The sequence below is a fragment of the Phycodurus eques genome, chromosome 18, assembly GCF_024500275.1.
Source record: "Phycodurus eques isolate BA_2022a chromosome 18, UOR_Pequ_1.1, whole genome shotgun sequence".
In the NCBI taxonomy this organism is placed as follows: Eukaryota; Metazoa; Chordata; class Actinopteri; order Syngnathiformes; family Syngnathidae; genus Phycodurus; species Phycodurus eques.
Window position 1 is genome coordinate 13462719 of NC_084542.1, and position 12124 is coordinate 13474842.

Below are 12124 nucleotides of genomic sequence, written 5' to 3' on the forward strand. Positions count from 1 at the left end.
CGCTTGAAGACGATTTGTTGAATCTTGAAGAGAACCAGTTGAAAATGGGAATTGCTTGAGCGCCGAATAGAAAATGACAAAATCTTTGAGCCCTATTGATTTGAACCCGCAATCAAGAGACTTCTCGCTTCAATATACGATGATGATCTTTGATCAATTGAAGAGCGTCGTTTAAAAACGGACGTGAATCATTTGAGAACTGCTTTGGCACGAGTAATCGATTGGAAAACGACAAAACCTTTGAGACCAACACTCACTGGATCAATGCCATCGTCTCTTGTTATTTTGTCGTCGTTTCTTGTTTCTCAATATCCGATGATAGCAGAATCTGACGTCCTGTTTTCAAGGCCTAATGCAATCAGCCGCAAAGCGATTGCGTGATGAACAAAAATAGGGGGGAAAAGAAATACAAAAATCCTAATTTAGTTAAAGGAGTTGTGGCCAAAGGTGCTCTTTCAATTAGACGAGAGGGCGTTCACGGATAGCGCCTCCTGCTGTCAACGCGCAGGACGCTTGTGTTACTTTCGCCCTTTCTTGGGTAACGAGGATTCTTGTTTTTCCGAGAACAGTCGGCCTCGTGCGACCCGACAGGTTTCCACGGAAATACGAATAAGTCTCCGGAGCTCATTAAGTCCGACCGCTTGAAACCTGAGCACGCGGACGTGCGCGCACGCACGCACACCTGCATATAAAACACACACACACACACAAATGAAAAGCTCGTAACTATTCATCTTCATATTATTATTATTATTATAGAATAATTTCCAAAACTTTAAATGCCGCACCTATTCATACTGTATCAATGTATTACTATTATTAATATGGTCATGATTATAATGATCGTTGTAGAAAAAGTTAAGAGGGAAATGCTTAGTTGGACTGAAACGCTGAAATTTTTTTGCAAAAATGAAAATACAGTATCTATTCATACATCAATGTAATATTATTATAGTTATTGTTATTTATTCAACTATTTTCCATACTCCTTCTCGTCACTAGGGTCGCGGGGCGAGAGGCGGGGTACGCGCTGAACCGGTCGCCAGCCAATCACAGGGCACGCATAGACCTCGACACTCACGGGGAGAACATGCAAAGTCCACACAGGTCAGGCCGGATTTGAACCGGGTTCTCAGAACTGTGATGCAGATGTGCTAACCGGTCGTCCGCTGTTCCGCCCAAACTGCAATATTTTGCTCAATGAAATACAGCAGCTATTCATATATCAATGTACATATCTTCTTTTCCTTTCGGTTTGTCCCTTCAGGGGTCGCCACAGCGCGTCGTCCTTTTCCATGTAAGCCTCTCTCCTGCATCCTCCTCTCGAACACCAACTGCCCTCATGTCTTCCCTCACGACATCCATCAACCTTCTCTTTGGTCTTCCTCTCGCTCTCTTGCCTGGCAGCTCCATCCTCATCATCCTTCTCCCAATATACTCACTATTTCTCCTCTGGACGTGACCAAACCATCGAAGTCTGCTCTCGCTAACTTTGTCTCCAAAACATCGAACCTCGGTTGTCCCTCTGATGAGCTCTTTTCTAATTTTATCCAACCCGGTCACTCCGAGAGCGAACCTCAACATCTTCATTTCCGCCACCTCCAGCTCTGCTTCCTGTTGTCTCTTCATTGCCACTGTCTCTAATCCGTGCATCATGGCTGGCCTCACCACTGTTTTATAAACTTTGCCCTTCATCCTAGCAGACACTCTTCTGTCACATAACACACTTGACACCCTTCCTCCACCCGTTCCAACCTGCTTGGACCTGTTTCTTCACTTCCTGACCACACTCACCATTGCTCTGGACGGTTGACCCCAAATATTTAAAGTCCTCCACCCTTGCTATCTCTTCTCCCTGTAGCCTCACTCTTCCCCCACCACCCCTCTTATTCATGCACATATAATTCTGTCTTACTTCGGCTAATCTTCATTCCTCTGCTTTCCAGTGCATGCCTCCATCTTTCTCACTGTTCCTCCACCTGCTCCCTGCTTTCACTGCTGATCACAATGTCATCTGCAAACTTCATGGTCCATGGGGATTCCAGTCTAACCTCATCTGTAAGCCTATCCATCACCACTGCAAAAAGGAAGGGGCTCAGGGCTGATCCCTGATGCAGTCCCACCTCCACCTTAATTTCGTCACACCTACAGCACACCTCACGGCTGTTCTGCTGCCCTCATACATGTCCTGTATTATTCGAACATACTTCTCTGCCACTCCAGACTTCCGCATGCAGTACCACAGTTCCTCTCTGGGTACTCTGTCATGGGCTTTCTCTTGATCTACAAAGACACAGCTCCTTCTGATCTTCTGTTCTTTTCCATCAACATCCTCAAGGCAAATAATGCATCTTGGCATGAAAGCATACTGTTGCTCGCAAATACTCATTTCTGTCCTGAGTCTAGCCTCCACTACGCTTTCCCACAACTTCATTGTGTGGCTCGTCAACTTTATTCCTCTATAGTTCCCACAGCTCCGCACATCACCCTTGTTCTTAAAAATGGGCACCAGCACATTTCCGCCATTCCTCAGGCATCTGCTCACGCGCTAGAATTCTAGCAAGCTGGTCAAAAACTCCACAGCCACCTCTCCTAGATGCTTCCATACCTCCACAGGAATATCATCAGGACCAAGCGCCTTTCCATTTTTCATCCTCTTTAATGCCTTTCTAACTTCCCCCTTACTAATCATTGCCACTTCCTGGTCCACCACACTTGCCTCTTCTACTCTCCCTTCTCTCTCATTTTCCTCATTCATTAACTCCTCGAAGTATTCTTTCCATCTATCGAGCACACTACTTGCACCAGTCAACATATTTCCATCTCTATCCTTAATCACCCTAACCTGCTGCACATCCATCTCCATCCCCCTGTCTGGCCAGGCTGTTTAGATCCTTTTCTCCTTCTTTAGTGTCCAACCTGCCACACATGTCATCATATGCCTCTTGTTTGGCCTTTGCCACCTCTACCTTTGCCCTGTGTCACATCTCAATGTATTCCTTTCTCCTCTCCTCGGTCCTCTCAGTGTCCCACTTCTTCTTAGCTAACCTTTTTCCTTGTATGATTTCCTGTACTGTGTGGTTCCACCACCAAGTCTCCTTCTCTCCTTTCCTGCCAGAATATACACCAAGTACTCTCCTGCCTGCCTCTCTGATCACCTTGGCTGTAGTGGTCCAGTCTTCTGGAAGCTCCTCCTGTCCACCGAGAGCCTGTCTCACCTCCTCCCAAAAAGCTGCAGAACACTCGTCCTGTCTCAGCTTCCACCACAGGGTTCTCTGCTCTGCCTTTGTCTTCTAATTTTCCTCTCCACCACCAGAGTCATCTTACACACCCCCATCCTATGCTGTCTAGCCACACTCTCCCCTACCACTACCTTACAGTCGGTAACCTCTTTCAGATTACATCGTCTGCACAAGGTGTAATCCACCTGCGTGCTTCTACCGCCGCTCTTGTAGGTCACCCTATGTTCCTGCCTCTTCTGGAAAAAAGTGTTCACTACAGCCATTTGCATCCTTGTTGCAAGGTCTACCACCATCTGTCCCTCCAAGTTCCTTTCCTGGATGCCGTACTTATTCATCACCCCTATTTCCTTCACCAACATGTCCATTACAATCTGCACCAATTACGACTCTCTCTCTGTCTGGGACGCTCTGTCTGGGACGCTCAGAACTACTAGCTCCTTCCAGAATTTCTCTTTCACCTCTACGTCACATCCTACCTGCGGAGCATAGCCACTAATCACATTGCACATAACACCGTCAATTTCAAGTTTCAGCCTCATCACTCGATCTGATACTCTTTTCACCTCCAAGACATTCTGCCCCTAAACTTCTAGCCTTACTGCCTTTCCACCTGGTCTCACAAAATATCAACCTTTCTCCTAATCATCATGTCAACCAACTCCGAGATTTTCCTGTCATAGTCCCAACATTCAAAGTCCCCACATTCAGCTCTAGGCTCTGTGCTTTCCTCTTCTCTTTCTGACGAAGAACCCGCTTTCCACCTCTTCTTCTTCTTCGAATTCGACCCACTGTAGCTGAATTTCCAACGACGCCCTGCAGGTTGACTGTGGTGGCGGCGGACGTTGTTAACCCGGGCCACGACCGATCCGGTATGGAATTCTTTGGATGAACGCTCATATTTGTTTGGCAAAGTTTTAAGCCGGATGCCCTTCCTGACGCAACCCTCTGCATTTATCCGGGCTTGGGACCGGCCTACAGTTTGCACCTCCCCATAGGGCTGCATTATATCAATGTGCATTATTAATTATTGTTATAAACATAATATTAATTTGTATTATAATTATTATTATTTTTGTTATGTTTTTATTATTGTAGAGAAACGTACACAATTGGACTGCACGTTTTTATATTTTGCAAATATTGTAAGTACAAAGTATTCATTTTTATGTGTTCTAAAAATATGTATACTTTTTTTATTTTTAATGATTGATTTTATATATATATATATATATATATATATATATATATATTATTATTTTTTTTTAAATTGTAATACTACCCTTTAGGTGCAAGGAAACAAAAGGCAACAAGAATTACAGTAAAAGTAAACAAGAAATCCATAAATATAAAAACAAAAACAAGAAAATGCCGATAACATATAAAATATAATTTCATTTGAAAGTCTGCCTTTGCAAAGAAAATATAGGAGCACTAGTTCCAGTTTGTACATAAATCTGCATATTTGTTCAATGAGGTCACCAGAATATGAGAAATGCTCAACAATAAACATTACGCAATACATCAGTACATCTCTGACAGTGCCACTTATTTCCTTTTGTGAGTATAGGTTCCATATAAAACGTAAGGTATTAAAAATATAATAAAAAACTTTATGATGCCTGTATAATTAAACTCAAAAAAGCTCACGGTAAAAATCGATATTTTCTCCATCAACCTTCAGTTTGTTGCCGTGCTCCCACCGTTCCTTCCCTCATGAATTGACTGGACAAGCAGAACTTTACGAACAAACAGTTAGCTTGTTTTTTGTTGTTGTCGTCCCCGTCCCCCCTCACCCCCTCTTCTTTTTTTCCCCCCAAATAAACTGTTGGAGGCCTTCTTTCATTAGACGCAGCCCTGATGCTGGCAAGGGACCCGGGTTCATGCGAGGACATCCCAGAATAGGAAAAGCAGGCTGGAAAGAGCCTGCAGCAAAGCACAAAGTGTGGCAGGGATCCAGCTCAAACCATTAGTAAGTATGACTGGATTGTCATTGACTGCTACACGTGTTGAAGGTGGGACACAGACACACACACACCCACACACACACACACACTATATACTGAGGCGGTCAAGTCACTGACATGGTACATATATTCTCACAGTGTGTGTGTGTGATCTAGTGCCATGATTACGGCTGAGTCGAGTCTGCGACTTGTGCCTATTCATGGGCCGTCTGCTCGCCAGGCAGAGTTTGAGTGGGTTTGTAGTTGCTCGGCAACCGCCGCGTACTCCCCTCTCGGCCTAATCCGTCTGGACCGCTGCGGATGCATCCCCCCCCGCCTCACCCCGCTGACGGACACCGTGCTACAGTGCAGGTCATACAATTAAGACAAATAAATGCAGTGAGTAGTAAGATTTACAGTTTATAGTAGAGAGAGGTTGTAATGTCTTTTTCAGGGCCGATACAGATTCGTAGTGGTCAACATAACCAATATTTGGAGTCGGTATTCATTTGAAGAAAAAGGGAAAATATCAAAATACAGACTCGAACACTTAATTTGAAATGTCTTTAAACATATGGTTATTAAACAGCTTCTCAGATTTGTAAAATCTTTTTTTTAATCTCACACAATAGGCGTCTTTTTAATTTTATTTATTTATTTATTTATTTATTTTTTGTAGAAGTGCAGGGAGCCACCAGGTTCAGCAGCAGGTTTCATAAACTTAAAAGAAAACTTAAAACAAATAAATAGCTCCCTAAAGTTTTCTATAGTAGATTTTATCCCAATAATTCAGTATAACTTGAAATGTTAATTTTTCACTTATCTTTGTTTTATGTTCAAACAAAACATGAAGAGTTCCCAGTATCAGCAGCATTTCTTATAAAGTGAAATACAAATTTAAATAAATAAATAGTGCCCCTGAAGTTTATCCAGTTTTTCAGTCAGATTAATAATAATAATTAAAAAAATGACGATAATCGGCATGCTCCTAGTTCATAGACACAGTTGTTGACACGCGCATTAAAGATTGAACTGCTGTGCCCTCTGTGCCTTACCGAAACAGGAGGACCAACCAAAGAACCTAAACAGTTTCGCAGTGTGGATAATTACTGTACGGTATGTTTTATTGAGTTCCCTCCACAGTATTAAAGATGATCTTAAATGATATTAAGATGGCGTCTTGAACAATAATTAGTGTTTCAGTAGAAGTATATTCGGTGACAGAAGCGGGCATTCAAAATGCATCATGTTGTAAACAAATAAATAACGTGGAAATTGTTGGTGTGTGTTTAGGGTGCCTTTTCTTTATCGGTGGCGGTCATTAAGGCCTTAAAAGAGTCTGCTGTGCGGCTGATAAAGTTGGGTGGCCAAAACAAAATGGATAAAGTGCGTCAACTGAAGTCCGATACTTGACATTAATGCCGACGTGATAATCTCAGTCACAATTTAGATTAGTGGCAAGGTTGTGCAATCTAATGAGATCCAAAGCAAGAGCTGCATCAACAATCCTGGCGATATCACAGATGATAATACTCGGTTTTGACAGATGACGTGGCAGAAATCAACATTTCTAAACCAGAGGTTTCTTTTTTTTTTTAAACGGGCAAATGGGCCAGATCATTCATAGATGAGGTTGGGAAAAAACCTTAAAATATTTAAAGTAGTTTACATTTTTTTTAAAAAAAGCTCATTTTGTCTAATTTCAAACCAATTATTTTCCTAAAATAAATAAAAATATAAATGTATGTCGTCAAAATTGGGCAGAAACTTTGTAAATCCAAATATGTTCAATTTAATATGTTTTTTCACAGATCAATGCTATTGGACTGTCCCCACACCATCTGTTTTGTACGCATTAGTAACCAATTTAAAGTGTTTAAAATAGCTCAACTTTCGCTGGTGTTGTAAAGCTCCGCCTCTTCCCTTTTTGTGGGAGCCGTGCGGCATTATGTCGCCTCAAGATTGAAAGTCTGGATGTTTTTCAGACAATAATGAGTGAAAATAGTTAGTTTAAATACATTTAAATAAACCTGCTGTGTTAAAAAAGGATAGCCGAATTCTTCGATGTAAAAGAAACTGGTTAGCCACGAAGGCAAGTGTGTGTGCACCAACTTGAATGATGCAGTGTTTGGTAACTCTTCTAAAGTCATGATTTTGGAGACAATTTGTACAATGTTATTTTACAAATATCTTTATTTTGTGTAATGTCCAATAAATGAATGAACCAATTTTTAAATTAGTTAAAAAAAAAAATCTATTTATATATATATATATATATAGATAGATATATATATATAGAGATAGATATCCAATGAAAAAATTTAACAACTGATTTTAGGGGGGGAAAAAAGACCAAATTAATGGTACAAATATTACAGGACCCTTGATAATGTCAACGTACAGTGGGCCAGATTAAACAAGACACGGTTCGTGTTTGGCACAAGCCTATTCTAAAACCTAAACGCTATGAACTGATGGAGAAATGTAACTTCTTGGAAACTTTAAAAAGTGATTTTTTTGGGGGTGGAGGAGGACAGCTGAGAAATGTTTTTTGCATTATTTAGCATCCACTTTTTTCCCCCTCCTCCTGTTCCTTGTTCTCTCCTGAGCTGCCGTCGCCTCAAATGCACCGTTCACGGAACACACACACAGCACGCACATGCATGCCCATTCATAACGTGCAGGATGATGCGGTTCCACTCCAGTCCTAAAGGTGGCAGTAATGTGCTTTACAAAGTTGGTTGCGATCTTTTTTTAATTTTTTTTTTTTAGTTTATTAAATGTGTTTTTACACGAAACTTGCTATAATGCCCTGGTAGCACAGTGGTACATTGAATACACGTTCAATTCTCAGCTCCCCAAAATGCAGCTGTTGCCGATCTAAAGCTCATTTTAAAAAACAAAAAAACCAAAAAAAAGGTGGGTTGTGTCATAAACAGGGCTTTACTGTAACTAACAAACTAACGCCGTATTCAAGAAAACTACAACACAGGGAAATATTACATTTAAAAGCTTGCAAGGTCGGGCCTTGGTGCATTCTTTTCCAACATAAACAAAAAACATGGCTGGTGACCGAAATAAGCGCGACATCTGTGATTAGACATTATCGCAGTTATGCTGATAGCTAGCGGCTTTGTTGATTGGCTTGTTAACCTTTTTGTTTTACCAATTAAGCTCATGAAGAGAGGTAAATAGCTTTCAATCTCTGACCTCAAGTGGCATTCCATTAGACTCTTCCTAGAAGGAAATTTCACAACTTTATTAAATCCGCCACCAGAAATGTCCCAATTTTTTTTTTAAAGGAGCATGCGATGTTAGATCTTGGCATCTCAGGGGTACATTCGTTTAAAACTCCAAGCTTAAGTAGAATTCGTTTGCACTTTTCTAATGGCTGATGAGAGATTTCCTAGTTTGAATGCAACATTATTTATATTCACGATGAGCGCCGCCTTTGTTGTGTGATGTCAGATTTGGCATTTGGTGTATGTACGTTTCAAACTCCAACCTGAAGTGGTATTTTATTGCACTTTTCCTTGTGGGAGTTTGGAGCTTTGCTGAACGCAATATAGGAAATTTCCTATTTTTATTGAATGCAGCATGGCCAAAATTCACAATGGGCATCGCCATTGTTTTGTGGTGTCAGATTGAGCATCTCCGGTCCATCTGTGTCTTTCCATTGCACCTTTCCAAGTGAGAGACTGGAAATGTCCCTGTTTTATTGAATGTATCTTAAGTTATGTTGACAAGGGGCACCATCAGACATGTTAGGTACATCACGTTCAAAATAATTTTCTTACTGGCGGCTTGGAAATTTCCCAGTTTTATGAAAGCAGCATTGTTAATTTCCTAGTGCTCTTCAATGCAGCACGCCTTACATTTGCAATAGGTGCTGCTTCTGTAGATTATATACTCTGTTTAACCTTTATTTATTAAGGTAAGGCAATTGAGAAAAGATTCTGACTGATTGTAAATTCCCGACCTTAATTGACTGCAACCTGGCAATTTGTTACTGAGTGTTAGTGAATGCAGCATTGATTGGAAATGTCCCAATTTTCTTGACTGCAACTTTTGAATTTATTTATTTATTTATTTTTGGAAAAAGCTCTCGCGTTGGATCACATTGATCTCTTTGTTAGGTGCTTTTCGAGCTTTCCACCTCGTTACTGGGGGTTCAAACAGAGGGTAATGTGTAAATAACCCACGGGTGAGTTATCAGGTTCATATGGGGTTAAAGTGTTGCTCAGTACTGCTTTAATGGTTGACTCATGGTATCATTGCGGACATCAACAGCCAGTGGAGAGGCTTAAAAGATGAACCGTGAGTCACAGTGAGCGCGGTCTCGGTGTGGTTCAAAGCACCTGACGGGAATACACAAGGGTTGGGGTGAACTGGTGAATTTGGGATGGAGATTGCGAGGGGGAGCGAGGTGGCAGTCCCAGATCTTATCACAGGGAAAGTTCCAGCCTCGGCTGCCAATGACGCACACTCTGACCGATGACATTTTAGAGTGGATCCATTCACAGAAGGTGTGACGGAATTACGGGGATTTAAACTCTACCGTTTACGCTCACTGAACATAACATTAGGTACACCCACGCTAGCCAATGAGAAACGAGTTCAAAGATTCTACCTTTAGAAAAATGCTAATGTTGACTTTTGAGCTTTTGAGCAAACAGTATTTTTTATTTTTGTCCAGCACACCAACCAAATTCATGAATAGAAATGCGAAAGTTTAGAAATGATAGAACTTAAAATAACTTATTCCATTGTCAAATATAAACAGTTTTTGAAGTAACATTTTGAAATTAGGAAGGCAGTTCGAGGGTCAGCGTATGACTCCAAAACCTTAAAAATCATAAACAAAATCAGATGATGATATATTTGTGAAAATATTAATTTTTAATTTCCTATTTATTAATTTTGTATTGTATTTTGTATCCCTATTATTTTGTTTTTAAAATATCTGTTACCTTTATTTTATATATATATTTTTAAAAAAAGTATTTTATTTAAATTCAAAAATTAACATTTTAAAAATATTCTTTAATTTGTTTCATTTTATTTTTTTACCTTGTTTACATATTTTTAAAATTTTAATTTGTAAAATATGTCCTATCTTTATTTTTTTTTTCAAAATGTATTTCCTATTCATTGATTAAAAAAAAAAAAAAAAAAAGCTTTCTTATCAATGTGTATTGGTCGGCATGCAACAACATTGGGCATCGGTGTCAATCAAAAGTTTGTCATTATAATCTTTTTAAGGGCACAATTTTTAGTATTGGATCTCATTACAGTAAGTAGCACTGGTGTACACTATATCATAAGATTAGCCTTGAAGTAGCGATTGAGAAGCTTTTGTTTGTTACTATGTTTGTGAACTACTGTTCACTTGAATGTCCTCCTAACACACTTTAGCGGAACAATAAAAGATGGACAAAGTGCGCCCACGGCAGCTTTTCTCGCCGCTGTTAAAGTTGATCAACTACTTTCAAGTGAATTATTAGTTCAAAGGAATCTACGAAGCCCGTCCTGTGGAAATAACGAGGCAATCCCGTCACCCCAGCCGCTCCCGCGTCGTATCGTGACGGGATTAGTGGTGCGATGCGTTCAAGTGCTTTGTCAGCCCGGGGGGTCAAGGCTAACACGCAGAACTTTGAAGGCTTTGCGATGTGTTGATGCAACACAACATATCAGATAATCATCAACAGAATACGCATTGGGGTTGTTATTTTAGAAATTTCCAAGTTTCCCTTAATGCTGCATAACTGACAGTCCCGCCGCCATTGTTGTTTAATGATGGGATCTTGCATTTAAAACTGATCCCAAGTTGCATTTCTTTTTCTAGTTGGAGATTGGAAATTTCCCAGTTTTCTTAAATGTAGCATGGGGTGTTTCCCAGTTTTCTTGACAGCCGTATACATTTTGTTGCCATTGATTGTTGTGTGATGTCAGATTTTGGCAACTCAACGACATCGCTTTCTAACCCCAATCTCGAGGAGCATTCCATTGCACTTTTCCGAGTGGGAGAAAAGGACATTTCCCAGCGTTCTTGTATTAAACATTGGCAATTTCCCAGCGTTGTTGAATGTGGCACTAGTTACACTCACAATGGGTGCTGCCTTTGTTGTGAGACTTTGTGTGATTTTCACAGTAAGAACTTCAATCTTTCAGATTTAAAATTTAAAGCTGTTATCTTCGGAAAGTTAGTTGGCTCGAGTTTTCTAATGTAGTTTCCCCCTGCTATATTACAGTTCACCGTTGCCGGCCCGCTGGCTATGTTGCATTTTTGTTGTTGTTTTTAACAGTACCGTGGACCCTCAAATACTTACCTATTCACTGATTTGCTTTGTAGTATTTTTTTCAAAATGATTTAGTTTTTTCTTTACTTTTTTCTTTTCCTTTTTTTGGGGGGTGAAGGGGGACCCACACACCTATTGGCGTGTGGGTCTAAAATGTATGTATCTCTCCAAAGTGTTTGAACCGTATTGCGTTCCGTAAAATGTACATGTTAGTCTTAAAACTTGAACAGCAATAGCTGTTCTCTGAGATAATGTGGGTAAAATGTCACGGTTTTCACTTCTTGGAATCTTGACTAATGCCTTTAAATCCGTCAACACGAAAGGAACGTTCATCTTCGACTTGTCATTAGCGGTGGCGGTAGCGGCGCGGTCGTGCAAAAAAAAAGTGTTTGCGTTCAAACCAGCGGAAGTAATGTGTGTTTTTATTGGCCTGGGGAGCAATTATGAGCATGCGGAGACGCGTTCTGCTGGTGCTCTGTCGACGCATGCTCGGATCGTCTGAGGACACACACACACACACACACACACACACACACATACACGCACGTTCACAGCTTCAGTTGGTTTCATACATCTGGTCCAGCTAAAGCGGAGCTTTCTCATTCGGTCATGCGTGATGTGATCCACAACTTGTTGTTGT

General features: G+C 40.6%; 1 long non-coding RNA gene across 1 annotated transcript in view; it reads left to right on the plus strand.

The window, feature by feature from the left end:
• The first annotated feature begins 1016 nt into the window (after positions 1–1016).
• The window catches only part of LOC133417310 (uncharacterized), a 28718-nt gene continuing 17610 nt past the window's right edge, over positions 1017–12124 (plus strand). The window contains exons 1-2 of the long non-coding RNA XR_009770339.1: positions 1017–1107; positions 5089–5211. This is a non-coding gene — a long non-coding RNA (uncharacterized LOC133417310). The remainder of the gene's footprint in view (positions 1108–5088; positions 5212–12124) is intronic.